This window comes from Micromys minutus, assembly GCF_963924665.1.
Source record: "Micromys minutus genome assembly, chromosome: 15".
Classification (NCBI taxonomy): domain Eukaryota; kingdom Metazoa; phylum Chordata; class Mammalia; order Rodentia; family Muridae; genus Micromys; species Micromys minutus.
Window position 1 is genome coordinate 5862051 of NC_137984.1, and position 10033 is coordinate 5872083.

Genomic DNA, 10033 nt, shown 5'->3' on the forward strand with positions numbered 1-10033 from the left:
TTTAGCATAGCAATAGGAGAAATAGCAAATACATATACCAACTGGAGCAACAGTGCCTGACATTATTTAGACAAGTTCCCCACAAAAACTCCAAGTGTGTGAATGATTACAAGTATGCCCACTAGGAAATGTATACGTGTAAATATGCATATACTCCTTGACATGCTGAATAATACATACAAGGAAAAGGTGAACGTATTCTTTTTCAGTAACTGTAGATGCACACAATCACTGAGTTTATAAAATACTATTTACCATATCCCGGTTCCTGAAAGATACTTCAGGCATTCAGATGAATGCCCATCTTTGCATAATCCAAGATGACATTTTCCCCAACATTATCAGGTGTGTTTTTAAAGTACTTTAAATGACTCCCAGTCATTATTAAAGGCTGAAACATTCAAAGTAGTTACTTGAAGAATAAAATTAAGCCCTAACAGATGGAAGATATTTCCATGACAATGTTTCCGTATTGGCATTCAGTTTTGTGTCACTAAATTAAAGATAAAGGGATTGCAGCTGGCTTCTAGGAAGTGCCAGTGTTGGGAATTTATTTCTTCACACCAATTCGTAAAAGACATTCATGGATACCAACATTCTCAGGTTATCATTCTTCTGGATGCTGTCCTGTCTAAGGCTCTAAGGGTTGGATTTTCTTACATTGCAACTTGCTCCATCTTAATTGAAGAATTCCTCTCAGACCAGTGCATGGCACCATAGCATGGACCCCACACTATTGCTTGGTGCCTCCTGCTATGAAATAGGGTTTGCTTAAGTAGAAGTACATTGTCAACAGTGTTTAGCCAGTATGTTTTTCTTTTTCTTTTACCTAACTTGATAATGAATGCTGTCTTCTGCCTTTTTTCCTTATCCAGTCACAGACATTGTTGTGATGATAACTTCAATGAGGAATATTTGAAATTCGGCATGGGAACCAGTGCTTGAATATGAGCTCATGTAGAATCCAGGACACCTCAGGGAGCCTGGCTGAGATGATCGTGTATGAGGCAAACCATGAGCCAGTAAGGACACAGAGAGTCTTGGGACCGGAGCCGCCATTAACAAACACAGCAGCCCATTCATTTAACACTTTATGGTTGTGTGCAACCATAAACCAGAAGTAAGCCATCACCATGACTCATTAATGTGACAAAATACTTATCTGGGTGGACAATCCTAGCTATGATCACTGCGTTGTCACCACCAGACCATCTGAACTTCCTGGGCTTCCAGCTAGCATGTGACAGACGGTTGAACTTCAGCGCCGCCTTACACACCTGAACCACTGCTTAGCGACAGATCTCTTTCTAGGCACTTATGGGTGTTTCTCTGGTTCTTTTTCCCCAGAGAACCCTGTGACCTCTGCGTTCCTTATTCCTGTCATGGTCTTTGACATTCTAGGAAGCACTATTTTGTAGGTGAAGCATACGAAATGGATTACACGGGTGAGTGTGCACAAGTGTGCTAGTGTCTGAAAAGATACGGGCCTCTGAGAAAAGGCAGGGCTGTAGTTGACAGTGTCGAACTGTTACTGAGAATGGAGGGCACACACTCTCTGTTGGGATCCGTGTCGTACCTGCAGCTGATTCGTTCACATTTCTCCTGCCAGGAAAACCGGCTGAAAGGTGAACTCCATGCTGACAAAAGGAGGCCTCACTACCATGGCCTGAAGGCTGTTTGTTTTCTGTGTCTCCATTACATGAGGTCATGTCATCTTTGCTGTAGTTCACTGGAACTATCTGGAATGTTCCTGAAAATAGCATGCGCTTAGGCTGAAGCCTTAGGTCGGTATGGTTGAAAGGTTATAGAAATCGTTACAAAGAGCAAGCTACTGACAGGATTTAGGGGCCTCTTTGCAAAGAACGATGAGAAACTGCTCTCTCTCTCTCTCTCTCTCTCTCTCTTTCTCTCTCTCTCTCTCTCTCTCTCTCTCTCTCTCTCTCTCTCTCTCTCTCTCTCTCTCTCTCTCTCATTCTTGCCAAAGAGGAGCATACTCTTCTAGGACAAAGTGTTACTGAAGGCCCAAAGGCAAGGAATGAAACCACTTGTGGACCAAAACCTTCAATGCTGTGAACCAAAATACGCTTTCCTTTGTAAGCTGATTTTTCGCCCTCTTGGAGTTTGTTATACTAGTGGAAAGTCAGCTAATCCATCCTGGGCATTGTTTACATGAGTTTGGCTTCAATTACAAAGACTTTGTTGCAAGGAAAATTCTGGTACATGTCATAAACTTCCCGTACCCAGTTACAAAGAAGCCCATACACTTATTCCAAACTAGCACATTGCTGTCTCTCCTGTGTCTTCAGTTCCACTAAAATATTAGAAATATAAATGGAGGAGAAACCTGCTTAAGAAATTGAGGCATCTCTCAATCTTTGATAAAATAGGGAAGAAAGGGATTAAGAAAAAATCTGCACGAGTTAGGATTCAATCTGCAGGCTTGTGACTCAATTTTTGTTCACAATAGAGCAATCTATATTTAGATGTTCATGAAATAGTCACCCCAAACAGATGGAAATAGAAGTGATCCAGGGAGGGAGGGAGGGGGGAAGAAGAGAAAGGGGGAGTGAGGAAATTTATGTGCAAAAATAGTTTTCATATCAAGTTTGTCTGGTCATATATTTTGACCACAATGCATCTTAACTAATTAGTAATCACAAAATATTGAATTAGTAAAAACTGTATTAAGTCAAAGCTTAAAGTCAAAACCCTGAGGCAACAACCAAATCAAGATCATAATTTTGGATGATAGTAAAACAAGAATGACGAGAACAAAAGGCATTAGCAGGTTTCAAATTCGGGAAAAAGGTAACCTCAGATGGGATGTTACAGTGTTCGAAGTTCTCACTAAAAACAAGGAATGTGAAAAAGAAACAAGGGAAAAAAGAATGGAGGAACAAAACCCTACTAAATATAGAAGTCAAAGTAGAATTGATAACCCAAATACGTTCATCTAGATTTTAAAACAAAGCTTCAGGCTGGTGAGACTGCTCAGCAGGTAGGTGTGGTGTGTGCTTGGGGTGTGTGTGTGCAGAGCCTTCACGTCTGACCCACAGAGTGAAACATAAGGGTTGAGACAGATTTGCAAATGCATCATGATGACTTTATTTGGAACTGTGCTATAGTTCTGACTTGAGAGGAATGTGCCATTGAGACTGACGAGCAGGATTCATGAGTAGGTGTTCAAGACCCCGGTGATTGTTCAGGGCTCACTGTATCGTAGTCAGGAGGAAGAGTTTGATTGCCAATGGAGTACAGTTTGGGTAGTCCCCTATATCGATTTATAGATCGATACCCTGCACCTCTTCTTTTTCATTTGTCTGCTTTAGACGTCTCATTCCTTGCTTTAAGTCTGTGCATACCCATTATGCACAGACAGAAGATGGTAAGCAGAGCATCTTCCCTAAAAGTCCCACTGAGGACACAGACTCACCTTGCTGCAAAACAGCAACGACAGCAAAAACCTAATCCAAGGCAGATGGGCCTTTCCATTCTTTCTACCAGATGCGTAGGGAATAGACTTGGCTAGAAAGAGCCTAAATGTGATGGAGCAGGGAAATCTGGGGCTACATGAAGGTTCAGGTCCAGGGTTGCTAGGGGAATTGTTTGGGGGGAGGTTTGTGTGCATAGTATGTGCAGGTGAAGGAACCAGGCTGCCGAATGCATTATTACGGGGTGGGGGGTAACTTGGAAGGCGGCTAAGTGTCTAAGCACTTGCTGTACAAGAATGAGGACCCAAGTTTAGGAGCCATTAAAATACTGGGTGACTGGTTGTTTTAGGAGTCCAGCCTCAGAAGAGAGAGACAGAGTTAAGCCAAAGCAAGCTGGCTGCAGGGACTTGCATGGTCACAGAGTTGGCTTCAGTGGACATGTGACCTGGTGATTAATGTGCAAGAAGAATCAGAGATGTTTTGTCCCATTAGCCTCAGAACTCCACAGCTATATGCACCTACATGAGAGTGAACTCACTCACGTGACTACAGACGAGACTCACATACAACACACACATACACACACATGCACAAAGCTGGGAGAATGGGGCTGTGTATAACCACAATCAAACAGGGTCTTGAGCTGAACTCTCCTGTGTTTTATCTGCCTTAAAAGAGCTGTCTGTGCAAGCCTGGGGCGCTGTGCTCAGTCCTCCAAATGGAAGGAGAGAAGCACTTCCCAACAGTTTTCCACTGACCTCCATACCACAATGGCACTGTGGTGTCTGTGCGCATGCATGTCACAATAAAATATTTAAAAATAAATAAATGTAAAATATAATGTGATATCTTGGGACAGCAGTGTATTCATAAGAACTGCTGTGGGGAAGGTGACGGTCTTAGATAGAGCTTTACTAATTTCAGTTTATTTTCAGTCTTCCAAAAGGCAGGTTTCCTGAGAATGGCGTTTTAAGTGTCTGCTTTGCACTGTGAACAAAGCAGACGCAGACCTTTGGTATTGATAAATGTTCTGGGTTTATTAATTTTTAAAAAACACAAAATTGGCTAAAATAGAAAAACACATATCCAGTCATCATAGAATTACCTCCAAATGGTTCTATGACATTACTACTTACACTTATGCACATTCAGGTTGCCAGTGAGGCAAAAATCTTCACATAATGTAAAATGCTTTCTAGGTCAAAAACTACCGACTAGATACTAAGTTTTATAATTATAGAATCTAAAAGAATAGATTTAAAACTTCTTATATTCAGAAGACAAATAAAATATTCAGATCAGCAACAAATATACAAGGGCGTGTTTGCATATTAGTAATAACTGCATAGAAAATAGAATTTCACATCAAAGCATCAAAAGATCATTGTTGGAGATTAACAAAATTATTTTAAAATGTCGCCTAATGGGTGGTTAGGAATAAGCATGACAACACTGAGTCGATGGACAGATGCTGGCTGGAGTCGGGTGGATATATTTTAGATATTAAACTGTTAACAAAGTATTTGTAATAAAAATTATTATTATTATTATTATTATTATTATTATTATTATTATTATTATTCTGTATTATAAGATTGTTGTGAAAATAATAAAGAAAGACGCTCAAAATGGGTTTACCTCCTAGCACATACATTCAGGCTGTTTATTTAAGTTCTGGAGAAAAAAAAAACCATAAATACAGAGAAAAGAATGCATGTTACACATAGCCTTACATTGTAAAGCAAAGACAAGCTGGCAAGCCTTGCAGTGTTTGTTGGATCTACAATGCATAGTTTGTTCTTTGGTGTTTTAAAAGTCAAAAGTATGTACATCAACATAGAAATGCTTCAAGACTTCTTGGAAGAAATGAGAAATCAGGACAAGTAGCATTTCTGGACCCACATTCCCAGATGGCAGCATCTGGGCCAAGCCCAGGAGGCCCCGGGGATCTGAAACTTGGCACAGTCTTTCCAACCGCCTGTTTGGTGTCAGTTTGCCTCTGACTTCACGGAAACAGCTCTCCTCCCGAGGAGTTCTGAGACAGAAAGTTCTAGGGAAGTCAAGGACTTAAAAAAAAAAAAGACGATAAACCGTAAAACAAATTAAAAGATGCTAAAGGTAGATAATTAACTAGCCTGAGATCACTTGATTTGTTACAGTTCTGGAATTACACTTGCTGATTAATTTTGAAGAAGAGAAATATTAGTGAGTGTTTTTACTTTCATTTGTTTTTATTTTTTATTTGTTTGTTTGTGTATTTTGAGACAGGGTTTTTCTGTGCAGCCCTGGCTGTCCTGGAACGATCTCTGTAGACCAGGCTGGGCTTGTACTCATAGACACCCACATGCCTTCCATGTGCTGGGATTAACCGTGTGAAGCATCACTGCCCAGCACACAGACATCATTGAAATCAAAGGACGGATAACGCTTAAATATAAACTTCACGGTTTTGAACTTGCATTGCAAGGAAAGGTTTCTGGCTTTCTATTCCTCTTCCAGTAAAGCTGGCAACAGTGTCTGGACCGGAGATTTATAAACTGGGGGAAAGCCTCAACATATATGTTTTATTTTTTTTTAAACTAAGCTATATAGACAACAACTCCTGAACAACACCAGCTATGTGAGAACCACCAGAAAGCAGGCAGGACAATCTTACTAGAAGATGAACTAGGTTTAGGACTGACTGGATTTCTGCATACTGTTTACATAATGACAGGAAGTATGTCATAACTCCAAAGATTTTAAATATGTGTATGTGTGTGCACTATATAATATACATGTACTTGTATATACACAGTACACATATATAATGAAGTTGCACACACATGTATATATATACACTCATATATCAAGTATCATTAATTTCAAGTATTATTGATTAATTACTATAATTAATAAAAGCCTGTTTCACCCAAAGAAAGCCCATTTACATCCTTCATGTACTAATTTCCAAAGCTTCATGGCTCAGCCTTTCTAACTGAAGTGCTAACTGATCAGGCTTCGCATGCATAGTCCTGATGGAGATTAAAGCTCCCATATAAACCTGAAGCCAGCTACTCATACAAAACAGCACATTCTTCGTATGAGGAGTTGGAAAAGCAAGTTATAGGACAGGGCACGTTGCTTAGTAGTACAGCATTTGGTTAGCAGATCCTGGCTTCAGTGCTTAGCACTGTGAAAAATTAACAAGTAGTAAGATGAAGGTGAATCATAGGCTCTTCTGCAGGGAAACACTTTCCAAACATAAAGCCACTGAAGCCCATTACAGAAGAACAAGATAACATGTTCGACACAGTAAAAGCGGTGAGACCTTTGCACCCGATGGGCGAGTCAGAAACCACTGGAAAATACCAGTAGCAAGTACTTCCCAAGTGAAATCTATACCATGCTTTATCATATATAACAAAACAATGCAAATGCTACATTTATTTTCTGTTTTCCTTACTTGCCAGAGTCTTGGGCTGTGCACCCTAGATAGCCAATCCTTGCGCCCCAGGCTCCAGAACGCCGGAAACTGTATGTTGGCTCCCACGCTCAGCTCCTGCTCTTCTCTCCATATTTTAGTGATGACTATTTACACGAGATCGCCTAAACTGAGTCAGGCCTGGCAGGGAGACCCCTGTGACTCCAGGTACTTAGTATTGGTTCGAGGCTTGCCTGAACCACACAGTGAAGTAATTCAAGGCCAGCTTGGCCAATTTAGTGCTAAAGCCTTGTCTCAGAATGGCTAAAGGACACTGGGAAGCTCAGTAGCAGCGTGCTTGCCTAAAATGCAGGAGCTCCAGGTCCAGCCCCCATCACTACAAAGTAAGTGAAGGAACAGGAGAGTCTAAGGTAGTTTCCAGCCCAGCATGGGAGCCACATGGGGCACAGGCATCAGAGTGTTGTCTCTCGCTCTGACTTGTCACCCAGCTGTCCATGCTGTTGATTGCTGTGACAGTTATTCTGCCAGGCACAGACCTTCTTGTGGTCACCCCTGGAGAAACCACATCTTGATTTTGAGCAGAGCAACACTTTCATCTTCAGGCCAAATGACATTTTATTGCTTTGGGGTTTTTGTTTTTGTTTGTGGGTTTTTTAAAGTAGGTTTTAGTTTTTGAGATTATAATTATATAATTACCCTCTTCCCTTTTCTCCTTAAGCCCCCCCCATGCACCTACTCCTTCTTGCTTTCTTTCAAATTCATGACCACTTTTTATTTAATTGTTGTAACATGTGTATTTGACAGAGGGGGATGTTCCCTTGTATCTTGTTTGTCTAGCTGTGAACCAAATGCTGACCACCCCTGCAAAGGTATCTTCTTTGGCATGAGATGTCTGCATACTTTGAAGGGAGTCCTGTTACTATTGGCTCAGTACAGAGATCTCAGCAGCTACCACAAACAGGGCCAGCTTTACAATGACACCCTGGTCTCATCAGAACGACTCCAACCACATCCTCACAAAGACACGTCTCATCTTACGTCCCACCTTTAATGATTTCCCAGAATGGCTCATCTTCACAGAATTTTTTTACTTAGAAAATAAATGATCTTTCACCAAGCATGGAATCGCAACACTGTGGGTACATTGGCACATTTCGTATAATCCATTCTTCAGTCACGCAGTGGACATCTGTTGACTATGTTTGCCAAAAATCCATTTCCCCTTCCTTTGAAATGGTGCCCCAAACTCACACTGGGAAGGCCGCCCCTTCCCTAGGCTATGGAGGCACCGGATGGTTAGACGGGATGTTTTCATCTTCTCCAGTTGGGGGATGGGCATCTAGGCCAAACGATATGAACCCTGAGCTCCTGCTCCTTCTTTGAAATCTGGAGTTCACAGGAAATGTGACAATGATATAAAAAGCGGTTGGCATTAATTATTACAGCCTGTTAAAATTGTTCCTTGGTTTGTTTTTCCTCTAAACATGTCAGTTTCTGACTCCAAGAATGACTCTCTAATCACGTACAGGGACCTGAATTCCTCCGTCCCACCTGTGTCATGTGCTTCAGGAGCTGGGCTGGTGTCATCTGCACCCAAGTAACCCTAAGTGCTCCAAGTTATCCCCACGACGCATTTTAATAGAGATGCGTTCTTACCTCAAATCTCCTGTTACTGGGTCTCATTTCTGTTCCAAGATAGAATCATGCATTCCTGTCAGGTGACTTTTGCTGGGGCAATGTGGGTAAAGGCCTGTTCACCCCAGGGAGCACAACGAAGGCAAAGGTAAGAAACGATTCCATCCGAGTCTGCCTTGCTGGATGAGGGTGTTCACTGTGCTTATTTATAAGGGATTATAGATAAGGACATTATGAGGTGAGGGTTTACTCACTGAAAGACCCAGCTCTACAGAGGTGATGGTTCACAGAATCGGCCTCCCGGGTCCCTCTCTAGCTTGCCGGCAGATCAAATGAATGGAATCCTTTCTGCACCACTACAGTGCTAATGTAACCCTGGGAAGAGGTTCTGAGAGTCCCGCAACTTTCTGAGCTTCATGGGTCTTGTAAGTTTGGTGAGTTTCCTGCGCCTCCTGTTGACTTTACTTCCTGGCTCCTATGAGCTTCCTTTCTCTTTCCAGGAGGAACTATTTTAATTTGGATGAGGTAGAAATACTGAAAATTTATTCTTCGTTCACCTAAAACTTGGTTATTACCTTTAGTGTGTGTGTGTTGGGGGATGTATATGGTGCCCCTGGGCTCCTGTGGAGATCTATGACAATATGGGAAAAATTGTTCTTTCACAGGGCTGGGGACCAGGGATAGAACTATCCTCGCGCTTGTTGGCATGTGTCTGAACTAGCTAGCTCTGAACCTCACCAGCCCCGGAGTTGAACTTTAACTGATATTTATGTTGTTGCTTGTCTGCGTTTCTTCCCCCCCCCCCCCATTGTTTGGACTGAGTTTTCATTGTTTTTGGGTGGGTGGGTGTATTTTTTTTTTTTTTTTTTTTTTTTTTTTGGTTCCTTTATTTTTTGGCTTTGAGGAAGAGTTTACCGTGATCCTACCTTTTCCATACCTTACGTGCATGAAGAACACCTCTTACCACCTCCCAAGTGCTAGAATCTTGGATTTGCACTGCTATCCCTAGCTGGTGGTCTGTATTTTTACTTGCCAAATCTGGCAACCCCAGTATTAAAATAAGTCAGAGTTTTAAACACCGAATCACTATCTTCAAAAATATGTTGTGCTTTCTTCTTAGGGTTTATAATATACAAAGTCAATAGGTTATTTAATTTTGTTAAATATAAGTCCCTAGTGACTTAGAAAGATTAAATATACCTTAAAGAGATCTACACTGCAGACACTTTCTATTGGTTTTATATTTTATTTTTTTGTTGAATTTATTATAATTAATTTGTATGTGTGCGTGTGTGTGACGTGTGTGCGCGCACACACACCACACACACACAGCAATGCACTAGGCATAGCTTGTGTGTGGCAGTTAGAGGACAACTTGTGGGCTTCAGTTTTCTCCTTTCACCATATGGCCCCTGTGGATCAAAGTTGTATCATCAGGATTTATTATAGGTCCTTTTACCCATGAGTTGTCATATTGGTCCCGACTGATTTCATGAATTTGTTTTTGGGAATATCATACATAGGAACTGTGTCTACGTCATTT